The following is a 14,815-nucleotide window of genomic DNA, read 5'->3' as shown; positions in this document are numbered from 1 at the left end:
AAAATTATATAACACCTTTTGGGATAATTGGAAATTCTACACACACACACACACACACACACACACACACACACACACTTTCATACACACCCACGAACACAGACACTCAGGAAATCATAAAGCCAAATTGACACCTACCTGTAGATGTTTTCTTACATAAAATTGTGGGATAGTCATTTTGTACAATCCAAATAGGATTCCAACAACGGATAAATCTGGTGAGAGGGGTCACCCTTTGCTGCAGATATGATATTTATCTAAAGAAAAAATGGAGCCCTTATCCCTTTTCATAGAATTATGTTGCCGCAATTGAAATTTGTGAGTGACGTGGTGGGGATTGGATGTAATAGTGCAGGCACACTGAAAACTTTGCAGCCTTTTTCCTTTTCTTTTTAAGAAGAAAAGCTGACCTCTTTTTTCCTCTGTAATACTAGTGTTTCACTTCTAGATCTGGTTCCATAACCTGTAGTGATTATAATTACTTTCCTTGAAAATCACTCCCAAAATACAATTTCCCCCTTAAGTTTTAACCTCTAAAGTTGAAAATAGAACTCTGGTGAGAGTCCTTTTGAAAATGATTTTCTTCCATTGATATGAAAGCATTGTTTCCTTATTTTTGTAGTTACATGTTTTTCTTCCCTAAGAACAGATCTCTACTGAATTTCATGGTATTTACAATCATCTTTTCAATTTAAGACAAGTTTTAGAATTCAGATATTGCCCCTTGAAATGCTAGTGACTCCACCAACTTGGGCCATTCATGGACTCAGTAAGCATGCCTTTTTATTTATGACCTCAGGAGAATTCATTCATTTTTGCCTATTTTGAATGTCTGCTATACAGAGATAAATTATATAAGATCCGTGCTATCAGAGCTGGGTCATGATTCAGTGGGGGAGATAAGTACCCACAAAAAATTGACCATGGAACGTGGAAAGTGCTCCTTGTAGAGACATGTACATCTCACAATAGTAGGTTTGGGGGAATTTGTAAACTTACTTAAATCTTAATTCAATTTACATTGAGTTAGACTGTGATAAATGTATCAGATGAGAAACATGTAGATAATATTCGTCTACTCTGAAGTAACAAGTGAAAAAGTTAGACAAAATAAAATGCATCTGTTATAACCAATGGTCCCCAGCAAGGCCAGTGCTTGCGAGCCATTATTATTCCTGTGCATTCTGTGTGTTTGAGTTATTAACATGGCGCTTAGGTCAGATGAGAGTGTGTTCAATCTGCCACGCTTTGATAACTAAAGTAAAATGCTGATGGAGATCATTTAAGATCGTCTCTATGCTGTTGATTGCATGCTTGTGGCTCATAATCAGAATGATGCAAAGTAATTGTTAGACTGACTTGCCAAGGCTACATTTTGTGTCGTTGCAACTGTCAGCACTTTGGTCCTGCTGTTCTGCCTGAAGAACGCTTGCCTGGCACCTGTTGTGTGGCTAACACACAACTCTCCACTGAATGCCATGGATAACGTTTGTTCCAGCATTCCCCTTGCTACCTCCCCAAAATAACCTGGAAAAGAAATATCTGCTTATTTAGCGAAAGGAAGTGCTTATTATTTGTGTTTGACAGAATGCTTATGTTTTGGGACTTTAATATAAAAACCCACATGCTTGTTGCCAGGGAGCTCATCTCTTCTCTTTGGCCATGAATCCTAGACAAGCCTAGAGCTTTGTCACTTACTGGTTAAGTGACCTTGGATAGGTTACTTTTCTTGAGCCTTGTTTTTCTCATCTAGACAGTGGAGCTGATGGAATCTATTTCACAGAGATTTTTGTCAGGATTAGAGATGATAGATAAAAATTTGCCTCACAAGTTAGCCACTCAATAAATGATAGTCGCTAATATTAAGGAATGAAAGGCTTACTCAGGGTGATACAATACAATGGCAAGATGAAATTTTAGAAAAGGTATGAAACAATGTCTTTCACAGCAACTTGAATGGAACTGGAGACCATTATCCTAAGTGAAGTATCTCAGGGATGGAAAAACAGACACCACGTGTTCTCACTAATAAGTGAGAGCTAAAGGATCGGTACACATGGGCACAAAGAGATGTAAAGGAAATTGGAAACTAAAGACGAGGGGAGGGTGGGAGCGGAGGTGTGGAATAAAAACTCACCTATTGGGTACCATGAACACAATCCTGACTTTGGCGATTTACAGTGTATCCATGTAACAAAAACATTTGTACCCCCTTAATATTTTGAAATTAGAAAAAAAAAGTCAGTAGTCCAAAAATGTAACTTTGGAACATGTAGTTATCAATGGTTTTCCTGGTCAGGTCATATTTATCAGAAACACACAATTGGATGAGGATGTGAGATTGTAAGCCACAAGTTCTCATGGCTAAGGTCTGAAATACAGGATGTGTTGTGGGCCATCCCATGTATATCCTCAAAGGATATGAAGATCCCTTTGAAAGCAAATTTACTAATATATACAATTTACTCTTGACAACTTAAAAGAGACATTATATGGCATGCATTGCAACCTGACCATCTGGTGCTTGCTCGGAGAAAGCAGTGACCACAAGAGAGTTGGGCAAAACAAAAACTGCCCCTATAAGAAATCATTATTAGATCTAGAGACTTCTCACAGGTCCTTAGTTGTACCGTCAAAAGAGATCTGTTGAAAGTAGCTCAGTTCGTATTCCATGATATATTAAGTCGCTAGTGTGAATGGTCAAGGAGATGCTCTCTCTCCGTCTGATTCTTTCTGGTGCTAAAATTAAGGTCTGTGTTCTTATTTCCTAACGTCGATTCTCTTTCACGTGGTCAAAATGGAACAGAAGTTTCTTCTGAGAACACGACCCCTATCACAGTTTGTCACTGCCTCTAAAAATTGCATAAGCTGGGCCAGGGATGAAACATTTAGGGAAGAGTTGTTGCAAAGTAGCATGCGAAGGGACGGTCACCTGCTGTTGGATATGAACTCTGGCTTCACAAATCAGACTCTGTGTTTCTCCACTTTTGGTCTCTCCAGGATTTTCCACGCAGCGCCTGATTTGGCGTTTCTGTGCTGCCGCGGTATGCCCTGTCTTTCTCTCGTCTGCTTCCTGCCAGGCCCCCCTCCTGCCTGCTAGATGGAGCACTGTTGGGTACTTAGAAAAGGTTAGCTGCATTCATAGCTGGAGGAGGAATGATCTCCACGCTCCGGCCATGGTGAGGATACGCTCACTACCCCAGCCTGCCCTCAAAAGTGGAATTTTGCTGGACTGTTGCCAGTCACTGTTGGAGGTATGGCACAGTTTTCTTAATTGAGGGCAAGGATGTGTCATATGGCTCTGCAAACCCCATATCACATCTGTTTTACCAAACCAGCCATTCTTTGTGAAGGAAATTAGATTAGAAATATTGACACTGCACAAACATTCCAACTTTTGATACCTTGTAAATATGGTAAATCCTGACTATTTTTTCTACGTTTTCAACTTCAAATCATGTGATTTCATATCTAGGATCACTCATGAGTCTATAATTTTCTCTGTATCATTAACTCACTCCACTGTGATTGGGCTGAAAACAAGGATACCTGTTTGACTTCAGAGTTAAGATTTCATACTTGAAATCAGCACCCCTAGTCACCACTATCCCTAGTCTTTAAAATTTTTTCCCTTTTCAATATATTGGATACCCACTGAATATTGTAATTTGTGATTTTTTATTCCTTGTGGTGGATATGTTAGTTTGTATTCTTCTAAACTACACCCACTCAAGCCAAAACAATTTTTTGCTGTTAAGACTTTTTATATTTATACAATCTGCCTTTCCCAATCTTGATGAAAATGCAGAAGAAAAAGAATCACATGCTACCCCAATGTGTAGTCATTTCTCACGAATGTGGGAGACTTTGGTAGATTCTGTAAATTCAACAAATAGATATTTATTGGTTCATTCTTTCAAAGCAATATCCTTCCAGTTCTAAAAATGATGATGTAGATGGATTATTGGTGTTAAGAGAGGTTTTTAATATTCAAGTTAATTAATTGATATTCATTAATTTTTAATATTCAAAATTATCTGGCAGCAATATGACATGAATACTGTCATAGTATGTTACAAACAAATGGTATGTGAGCATATAAATTTACAAGGATGTGTATAATATGCTCTGTATGCTTGGGCATAAGAGAAAGTCTGGAATTATAGAAACCAGAATATTAATAATGGTTATTAGTGGGACTTTTCCTGATTTGTATTATTTGGGTTTTTTTCCTCCTAGCTACATTATCTAATTATTGTATAGTAAATAGTTTTATTTTGTTCTCATTCTCATCCAATTTTGGGAGGGAGGGCAAAAAGAGAATACGGTACAGGTACTCTTATTCTGATAAATTATAAAGTTATAAAAGTCTCTCCTGTGTCTCCTCTATTGTTACAGATATATAAATGTGTTGTGCCAAATGGTGATAAGGCTTTTTCTTTTTGTTAAGTCTCTCCTGCATGCTAAGCGCTGCAGTAGGAGCTTGAGACGTTATATGGAGTAGATATTATTATTGCCATTATGCAAATGAGAATAGGGTTCAGCAAGTTTAAGTAACGGGAATCGCACAGCTAGGATGTGACTGAGCGGAGGCTCAGACTTGGGTCTGACTCTGAAATCATATTTTGTGGTCTTTATAATTCTTACTGCAGACGTCTGTCGTTAGGATGAAAAGGTCAATGTGTATGAGTGGATTATAAAGTGATGCTCTCAAAAGAAAAAAGGTGCTCAGAGATTTTTGCCAGCAGGTACCATTTTTCACTGCCTGCATTGCTTTCTGGTAGTCTTTTCAATTAGAACACAACCTGGTGGCCAGAATCACATCATCTTCTTAGCCGTCACCTAGAACTAGGACAGTCTGACAGCATAGAAAGTGTCCCCTGAGCACTTGTGGGCTTCTCTCTGGGACTTTGAGGCGAGCCTTTCTGATTCGGAGAAACTGGGTCTAGGAACCTGCCTCCAGGGTCGTGCGACATTGCACGGAGACTCCACCCTGGCTGGTGGCTGCACATTGGACCTCTTAGGAGAAGGGCACGAAGGCACTGGGCTGCTTGCAGCTCGCAGAGTGAATCCCAAAGGCCCCAGGATCATGTGAAACTCGCCATCGGCACCTCGGGAGTTGGACTACCTTTGCCTCATGTCCCCTCCTAAACCTGCAAAAGCCTCTTTAAAATAGTCTCTGGAAATTTTTTTTTTAATTGGATCTTGAGTATAGTTGCTTGTGAGGTGCAGATTAAAGTGTCTGTTGCATCACTCCCGTTATCTCCCTTTGTCTTTGAGACTTCCTGTGTCCTTTCGCGTCTTGTCGGTCCTTTCCCACACTTTGTTTGGCCAATCGGTATCTCAGACCCTGTGGCTTCCTCACGGCATCACTCATTTGGCCTGATACGTGGCCTCCGGTGCCCCTCTGCCAAGTCCACATTCCCACGTGAGCCTAACACTCGCCGTGGGGAGCAAGTGGAGCTGTGGGCGCACCATTTCGGGAAAGAGCAAGTGCAGTGATGGCTCACTCTGAGTATTTATTAAGACTTCTGCAGTCAGCCCCATGGTCGGCATGCAGGACATGACATTTTAAAAGACCTGCCTAAAAAATTACTTCCCAGGCACTGCACTATACACTCCTTGTCGTAAGGATCACGCGTCTCATGATTAGTGAATCATACATTTGACTGTTTTCTGCATATTGATTGTTCAAAGCTCTGTTTTTAAACTTCATATAGTCAGCCAAATCGTCACACAGCCAGCATTCTTCAGACATTTATGGTGCACTTAATAAGGGCCAGAGTTCTAGGTGTGAAACTTATCATCATCTCTAGGCCTGAAAACCTGCTCTGATTTAGAGAAGGGACTTCATTTTTTTCTAAATCTGTTTTTCTCTTGCAGTTTTCCAAAGAAATTAGACCATTTTCTTGGTGAAAAGAAACCAACCTGCTGTTCCCATAGGGTGAGTGATCCTTTGAATCCACCATATATTTTTACACATCAAAATTTCATCCAATTACTGTGACACTCCAAGAAAAAGTGTTTGATGCATTCTCTAGAAGTTTCCTCCTGCTTGGAACCAACATGTTTTTCTATTCTTCGACTCTCTCTGTTACTGGGTTCTTCAGAGGATGATTCTCTCGTTTTCTGCCGTTTCTTTTTGCACATGTTTTGCATCTCACCCGTTGTTACCATCACTGGTATAACCTTGTCCGGCTTGCGGAGAGGATGAGAGAGGAAGTTTCTTTCCCTCAGTGACTGGTGCACAAAAATACAGCTGTGGGCAAGGGGAAACCGTCCGAATTCGTCACTTGGCTGCACTGTCTCATGAATACAGTGACAAAGAATAATAGGATGTGAGTGCTAGATGGGACCCAGAGCTTGTCTGGCAAAGGACCCATGTATAGATGAGGCAGCTGAGGCCCGGAGGGCTTCATGCCGCCTTGTGGGGGCTTCAAAAAGAGTTGGCAGACCTGGGATTATGACTCCTAGCTGCATGGCCTTTGCCCTGCACAAAGGGTTTTTTTTTTTTTTTGAATCCACATCCATCTTCTTTATGAAGATAGAAAGTCACAGGTAGTTCGATTTAATGTAGCACTGGTAAGCTAATGACAACAATCCCCCCCAAGGCAAAGGTCGAGCGTGATGCTGCTCAGCTGTTTTGACTTTCTAGGAATCCTACTTGGCCATTCCTAGGGGGTTTGGCAGTGGCTGTGCTCAGAACGTTTCTGTTGTGGACCTCGTCCGAGGGGGTATATTTTCCTTTGCGCCCTTTCCAAACCACTGCATTTGCAACACCATGAGACTAGGTGGTACACCTGCTTTGCAGCTAGAAGTCGCAGTGCACCTGCAGGCATGTGCCGGCCAGCTGCAGACCTGCACGCCCCCGCTCCGGGCATTCTGCACGTGCAGAGTAATGGGTAACGGGGTTCTTGCAGCGCAGTGCACATTTGGCCTATAGTCATAGAGACTTTCAGAGAAACTTTATTCTTTTTTTTTTTAAGTCCGTTGGTCTTTACATAAGAGCGCTATCGTGCGGTAAGATGGAGAGAAGTTAAGAACCTCATTCTCATCTACAGCCGTACCACCCTGAACATGTCCAATCTCGTCCAATCTCGGAAGCAAAGCAGGGTTGGTCCTGGTTAGTACCAGGAAGGGAAGAACCTCATTCTCTGTTGGAGTCCGGGGAGGTGGACTTACCTGCGGTTCTTTTGAGAAGTCCTGCGCTGGATCTGGCTCTGAATCATGTTCATTTAGGTGGGCAAGCTAAGTGCACTTATTTCCAAAACATTGCATCTCACCTAGGGATTGGTCCATGGGTAGCATGAAGAGCCTGTGTTTATTATTTTGTCCCACTTGTCAACTTAGTCACTTTTTCTTAACAAATGGGGGCTACTCTTCTGCCCTAATAGGAGTCATTAATATGCAACCTGGTATTTCTCCTTATCCAGATAGAGAAACAGTCCGGTTTCGACCAGTGTACTGAATGGAGTGTAGAACGTGGATTGCTGATTCACTGCTTATTACCTAATGTTGACCTCTTCTGTCCCTAGAGACTGGGTCTGCTTCAATGTGCATTCAGTAGAAGTGTGAAGTCAAAGGCTTCCATTTCCCTGTCTTACTCAAGAAAAGCCCAGAAGGTTATCCCCAGAGCACACCACAATACAATGTGAGACACCAAGCTCTGTCGCTCGCTGGGGCATCTAGAGGTCTCTGTAGAATCAAGAGCTTAGTTAGTCTAAAAGTAGAGGACTCTTAAGGGGCCTTAGGAAAGTGGATAACTGCCGAACTTTGTGCCTACATGGTGCTATTCTTTTGGTGAAGAGGAAACTGGTAGAGCAGGGTCGGAGACAAGCAGTGGTGAAAGGATGAAAGAAGGATGCCCTAGACCCACGTAGACCACTTGTGGCTACTTTGGTTTCCTGCCAGGGTCATGAGGTTTGACATTGACACTCAGGAGGCATCGAATTATTATCCAAAATATTAAAAGCCATTTGCTTTTACCAAATGAAAGGCAACTAAACACAGACTCGAGCCATGAGTATTTTTTCCTAAAAAGCAGCTCAGGGACTGGTCCCCACATGCACCTTGTAATACGTGGGTCGCTGGGTTCTGTTTCTCAGCATGCGGCGGGGCTGCGTCCTGGCAACAGTGCCCCTGCTGTTCTCAGCTCCAGCAGCGCTCACCATCCACGGTATCTCTTTAAGGGAGACCTAGGGAGATGCTCTTGCCAGCACAAGGGTTTTATTTGCTAGCGGCCAGGTGGCAATGGCATATATTGGTTCCGTGGCAACATGACTGTGCAGCCAGAAAGCAGAGACTGACTGTGACAGCCAGTGTATCCTGGGCAGGATGAGCGCAGTCCTGATACCTTCTTTTATTTTGCGCCTTGTCCTCTCCTGCCCCTCCCTTCCTGGGGCCTTTACAGTACAGAGAAAGTGGACTTCGTAATTGTCGCTGTCTATCCCTGCTGTTAGCACTTGCCTCCTGTCCCTGTGGAGCTTGGAACTTGATGCAGAAGAAGGCAGTGCCTGTAGAGACATTCTGCAGGCCTCCGAATGGGCCCGCAGGGTTGGCAGCGCCTCCTGCCTTAGCAGTGGAAAGTAGCTGGAGCGTCCGCGCCTTCCATCCTCCCTGCAGCCTGGCGACTCTGTCAGAATGGCTCAGCGGAGAGAGCACTTCCTGCACATCACGGTCACTGCTCCTGGCTGGAATGTGGGCAGCAACGTGGAGCCGTGTGCAATCCAGGCAAACGGCGTGCTCGTTTACGATGCTGCAGAATGAGGAGACACCGACCGGTGTAGCTGCAATGCCAGCACGGTAGGGCTCACCGAAGAAATACGACACCCATTTCTTATCTTCTGGGAGCTCCTACCAGAGGTGCAGTTTCTAATTGCAGTTTCTCTACTGATGCACGGTCAGGGCTGAATCATGTCTCTAATGTTTTCTCATCTATAAAATCCTCCCCGAAACCGTTGTAAGCACTCTTGATTTCAACAGATGCTTTTTTCCCCCCTGAACTCCTGAAGCATTTAAAAAAAAATCTTTGCCATCCACTTGACACTTCTCCTGTATTCCTTTTTTGATACATGTTGCTTTGGGGGCCTGAGCAATCTTTCCAGGTAGAGGCTAAGCCCTTCAAGGTTAGCAACCATGTATCTTCTTCATTTTTTTAAAACATTTCTCTAATGTTCATCTGAGCTCCATGGATAGTAACCATGACTTCAATATTTGTTCATTCATTGTATCTCATTCTTTCTCCCAAGGAAGTTGTGAGGCAAGTGTGTGTGTAAATATATTGAAAATATTTTTCAGTTTTTCAAAGGAAAGATAAATCCAAGAAATTCTTTTTCTGGTATGTTTTTTTAATGTAGCTATAAAGTCACAAAGTAAGAATAGCTAAAGAGTTCACATTTCCTCATCTTCCTCTTAGTGGCTGCTGCCAATGAATGTGTACCCCAGGGTTTTATATTGTCACTGAAATAATCCTTTTCCCCACCCAACACCCCCCCCACCCCGTATTCACTGTCTATTGAATCTGCCTTTGGGGCCAGACTTCTCAGTCTAACAATGTCTTTGGAGTTATTAAGTAAGAGATTTGAATGATTTTTCATTAAGGTGGCAGATTTGATAGATTAGGATAGTGATTCCTAATTTAGTTTTGAGGTCTGTTGGGGGAGGGAAGGTTTTCATCTTACAAAAACTTTTATCTTACAAGAGTTCTCTTCCCGTCCCAAATTCTGAGCTGAGATGAGAGAGTAGGAAGGCAGAGGGAGGCCAGAATGTGCCTGGTGACTGACAACAGCTCACTAAGAAGGTGTAGTTAGCGTGAGAGCCAGAAAGGGCTGCCACCTGCCTGTCCCCCAGCCTAAGTCTGGTAACAGTCCACCTGCAGGAAGGTTTTGAGTCTGTGGACCACTGTCTATATGGAGAAGGAAGAAAGAGACCAAAGTCCCACCTAACTTATACTCAAACTTTTTATAGATTAACTCTACTAAGGGAGAGGCATGGGCCACGTGGGGTTTAGATCCCAGCCAGGTTACACACTTTCTTGGGGAAGAGAAGGGCAGAGCGAGAGGTCAGGAGGGCTTGGGGGAAATGCTCCCCATGGAAAGGAGGAAGTGGGGATTGGTGTTTCCCTCCTGCTGCCTGTGTCTCTGTCCTCTGCACCCTGCCAGGCCGACCACCCCTCAGCACACTCAAGCCTTCTTACTTGTCATGTTTTCTTCCTGGCTCTAGGGTGTCTCTATTTGTCACCGATGGTTAGCCTCCTATATCAGAATGTTAGCTCAGTGAATGCAGAAACCATGTCAGTCTCATTGACTGCTTGTATCCTAGGATTTAAAACTGTGCCAAGCACACAGGAGGCCTTTGCTCAATGTTTATTGAATGAGTAAATGTTGTTTGATGCCTCTGCTCATACTCTTTAATTACTCTGTCTTGCCTGGCCAGGCCCTATTCCATCATAAGACCCAGTTCAGCCATCACGGTCTCTAAGGAGCCTTTCCTGGCGTCCCTTCTTCCAGCTGCAAGGGGCACCTTCTTGCTTTGTAGCTCATCAGTTGCCAGTAGTTGCATGTGTGCATGTGTGTGCTATCATGTATGCATGCGTGTGTGTGTGCATGTATGTGCACCTGCATATATGTGTGCTTGTGTGCATATATATATGTATATATACTTGTGTTCTCTCTCTCTCTGTCTCTCTCTCTCTCTGGCTCTGTAACACGTCAGTTCACTTATTTATGTACATCTCTCTCATCCTCACTAGGCTGTAAATTCCCTAGGAACTGGGAAACCTGTTTTTCATCCTTGTTTCTCTAATATCTGCCATGTCGTGGGTGCTCAGTATGTGATAATATTAGCATTCTAAGCACTTACAACATGCCAGGTACTGCTGCATCTCAGTACATAAATTTCTAAATATCTTACATACTATAATCCTCACAACTTTACGTGATACATTTTTAACTCTCATTTTACAGGTAAGGAAACTGGGGACATAAAGAGGTGAAGTGACTGGCCCACAGTCCCACAGAATTAGGCTGATTCTCTAGCTTTTTATTCTGTGCTGCCTCTCAGAGACTGACTACTGTATTTGTATGAATGAACAAATGAATGAATGAGCATTTTAGAAGCCCAGACCTGCATCATTAAATAGGTCCCAAGACACTGAGATCAGCACAGATAAGTGAGTGAGAAATGACCACCAAGGCAGCCTATGATCAGCCATGGGTGACATCGACCCCTGAGGCCATGAGTAAAGTAAATCCACAGATGAATCGCTAATGTCTTGTCGTAGGCATTGCGCTTAATTCCTGGTTATCCATGCCTGCATGGTGGTGTTGGTTAATGGAAATGAATAATGATCATAATATATTGGGAATTGTTTGCTAGTGGGAAAATACCAAATCACCAATTATAAGTTAAACAGCTATTTGTTTGCAAGGCTCACTGCTAAATTTAGAGGGAAGTGGGCAGGGGGAAGGAGGAAGAATGTGAGATGGAGGGTGAAAAGGAGAACCCTGAAAGTACAAGCCAAGGTCATTGTCTTCAAGAGGCTCTGGCCTCGTTGAAGAGGCAAGGAATGATTGCAGGTAAAATTAAGGAAATCAAAAAAATAAAAAGCAGTAAACATGAGCGCTCTCACAACACATTATTAGATGTGATTCATGACCAAATGGTGACGATAGAGAAAATGAAAGCTGTTGTATTAGTCAGGATAGGATAAGCTTTTGTTGCAGAAACAGTCAAGCCTAAACTCCAGTGGCTTAGCAAAACAAAAGTTTATTTCTCACTCATACGGTCACTGCTGTGGATGTGCTGTCTCTCCAGGACAACTGTCTTCTGTGCACAACTACATGATGCAACTGCTTTGATCCTTTTATCTAGAGGCCTCCTTCATGATCACAGGGGAAGAGAGAAAAACTGGACAATTGCACCAGCAATTAACTGCTTTAAAGCTTTTGCCGGGAAGGGACACTTAACACCTGCTGTGTCCTAAGCATGGCATTCAGCCTTTTATGTAACTCACATCATCCCAGTCCTCTCCCCCAGCACACAGTAGGTGCTCAGTGAATATGTATTGTAAAAGAATGAATGAACAAGGAAATGAACTTGCTCTTGGTAGTGTTACAACAGTAATGCACACAGCAGCCCCTGAAGCCTCGGCTTGGAACAATCAGGTGGTGGCTCCAAAGTATTTACTAAAATTAAAAGAGCATTAATAAAAACAGCAACATAGTAACATTAATTAGCCTTGGTGATTGGAAGATCATAAGGCCCTGGGCAAATTAAATCCAACTTATTGATGGATGAGCTTGCACTAAAGCCTGGGCCTTCCAGATATTGGCTTAGCCACATCACTGTCCACAGCACACAGCTCGACCTCACAGTCATGGGTTATCTGGTTCCATCTTGTCTGTCCAGTCTTGTTCTTCCTGAATGAGGCAGAGATCATGATGCTCATTTAAAATTCAGAAGCTTGATTAAGGCACGGTTAGCCTGTCCAGGATGCTCCCAGGATTTCCTGCCAGGTGTGTGGGACAGCACTGTCCCCTCTCCTCCTGCATCAGGTTCTCCCACACTTTCTCCTGGGGGCCTGGCAGAGGGGCCACAACCAGCTCCCCATCGGTGGGTTCCAGACAGTGTCACATGTATGCGGGCCAAAAGCACAGCAGCTGAATGTGTAAAATAAGTTGGAGGCTCCATGAAGGAACCAACATGGAAAGTGGAGAGTTACAGAGAGAAAGGGGGAGACTCCACTGGACAGGGGGTTGGGGATCATATCTCCTGTGTCAGGCTGAAGAATGGAGGCCTCTCCACTGTGTCTCATGGGACACTATTTGGTCAAGAGAAACCTGAGCGCCAGGAGGACCCACAATCACAGCCACTAACAAATTCCTAGGAAATGGTGTCTGCCTGCCGCGGTGTGAATGTGACCAGAGCAGTGCCACGGAGCGGGCCTGAACCGTGGGTTGGCAGTCACTGGACATGTCTCCGCAAGTTGGTGATGTGACAGTGAGATTAGCTTTGCCAACCGTGTTCACCACCCGTGAGATGGTGGAGGAACCAGGGACTGGGGCCCGGGGGAGGGGGCTGTTGCAGGTGTAAGGAGATAAGGCTTTGGAAACGACTGTGGGAACATTCTGAAGGGACAGATGTGGGGGCCGCTACAAGAAAGTGTTGACCAAACCAGGGTGACTGCTTGCGTATGAGAAACAAGGGGAGAAAAGGAATTGGAGATAACTGAATTTTTGAGCCCAGGTGGCTGTGGCTAGGCCGTGGAAGGTGTCCTGTGTTTTGTGGAGGTTATTTTAATAACAGTGTCATTCTGTGAGTTAGAGGCCTCTCTGGCGGAATCCAGGGGTAGCCTTGGACCAGGGCGAGCCCCCTTTAACTAACTGAGTGTTACCCCAACCCCAACTGTCTCACGTCTCCCTTCCTTCCAGCCCTCCCAGCCCAAGGTTTGGGATCGAGTCTTAAATCAGCAGCAAAACTGTCAGGCTGAAATTTCATCTCCATCCTGGCCCTCTAGTGGAGATAAGATGGTTTAAATGTGGGCGAGAAAGTAAAATGGAATGTGTGGCTGCCGTCTCGCTGTCGATAAGAGAGGGGCTCGCAGTCCAGCCGGAGAGCAGCGTCTCTCTCCTGCCCACGTGCCTCGCTACCAGACGCAGCCTCCCCAGGGCTCTGGGAAATGGTAAAATTCTTACAAGCTGACAATATTTTTTTTTTTTTAGCTCCACAAGGCCACTGCACACCGCATTCTCAGTCTTTTGGTCCGACAGGAGGGAGTCAGTTTTGATTTGAGAGAAGGGAGAAAGAATGGTATTTAATGCGCGAGAGGAGGAATGTATGGCACTCCCATTTCACACGTGGGGCTGGCTGGTCATGTCACTTTTCCTAGATGCCTGTCTCTAGTGGCGGAAGATAGTCTAATGAGAGAAGCTGAGGTTGTGTGCAGCTCATACACAGCCACTCTTCAGCTCCAAGGAATCGGAGTGAACACCTGGGCTCCCTGGGATTCAGGGGTGCATCAGCCTCAAACGCTTTTCCCTGCATAGAGGGTGGACCTGAAGAAATGCCACTGGGGGAGAAGAGAACTCCTGACATCTTGCCTTTCTTCTCTGCTTTCTCGTGGGTCTGTGAAGCAGGCATCTCTGGGCAGAGGTGCAGGAAGTGTGACAGAATAGGAAGGCTTTGAAGTCACTGTCTCTCTCCCTCCAGTGCCCTTGGCTGTCCTTGTTGGTTGGATCCTGCTCCCTGGTTGACACCTGGGTTGGCGCTCTCTATGAAGGCTCTGCCTCCTCTTCAAACCAGCAAGGGGCAGGGCCCCCTTGGCGTGGAAGACACCTGGCGTTCCTGATCGTTCCAACACCTCTTACATACCCATAAAATCACCACGGCCTGTTTAGATTGATTTGTGAATAAGATTCCTTTCAAATAGCAGGATGATCGGAAGCCTCTGTCTTTTCCGGGGGAGGTGTATATTTAAACAGACATGCTAAACTATTTATATTAATAGATTGTTATGTATCGTGTTGCAGGGAAAGGTGGAAGTCAACCTTAATGTTCTGTTCCCAGTTTTCTATAGTTTCAAGCATATTTTCTCGCTAGTACTAGAGACGTTACACATTTCAGATCTCCAGTGATATGTCTCTTCTTTTGATGTACTTTGCATAGAAACTCAGGCAGGAACAGGCTTCAGAGTAAGCTAACCAAAGAATCTTGGGGCTTTTGATCACTTTCCATTAGCACGAACAGTAATCTCTGCCCTGTCGGATTTTGTTTGAAAGGACATTCGCTGTTTAATGAAGATAAACATGTTGCTGGG

General features: G+C 44.1%; 1 protein-coding gene across 4 annotated transcripts in view; it reads left to right on the top strand.

Moving 5' to 3' along the window:
- Positions 1–14,815, top strand: part of ATXN1 (ataxin 1) — a 336,877-nt gene that overhangs the window by 141,667 nt on the left and 180,395 nt on the right. For 2 of the 4 annotated variants that reach the window (XM_045551834.1, XM_045551835.1), the window contains exon 4: positions 5,884–5,944. The exons of the other annotated variants lie outside the window; for them this stretch is intronic. The gene's annotated coding sequence lies outside the window, so the exon portion shown is untranslated. The remainder of the gene's footprint in view (positions 1–5,883; positions 5,945–14,815) is intronic. 4 annotated transcript variants of the gene reach the window in all.

This window comes from Lemur catta, chromosome 5 (genome assembly GCF_020740605.2).
Source record: "Lemur catta isolate mLemCat1 chromosome 5, mLemCat1.pri, whole genome shotgun sequence".
Lineage (NCBI taxonomy): Eukaryota > Metazoa > Chordata > Mammalia > Primates > Lemuridae > Lemur > Lemur catta.
This window is presented reverse-complemented; position numbering and strand designations above follow the sequence as displayed.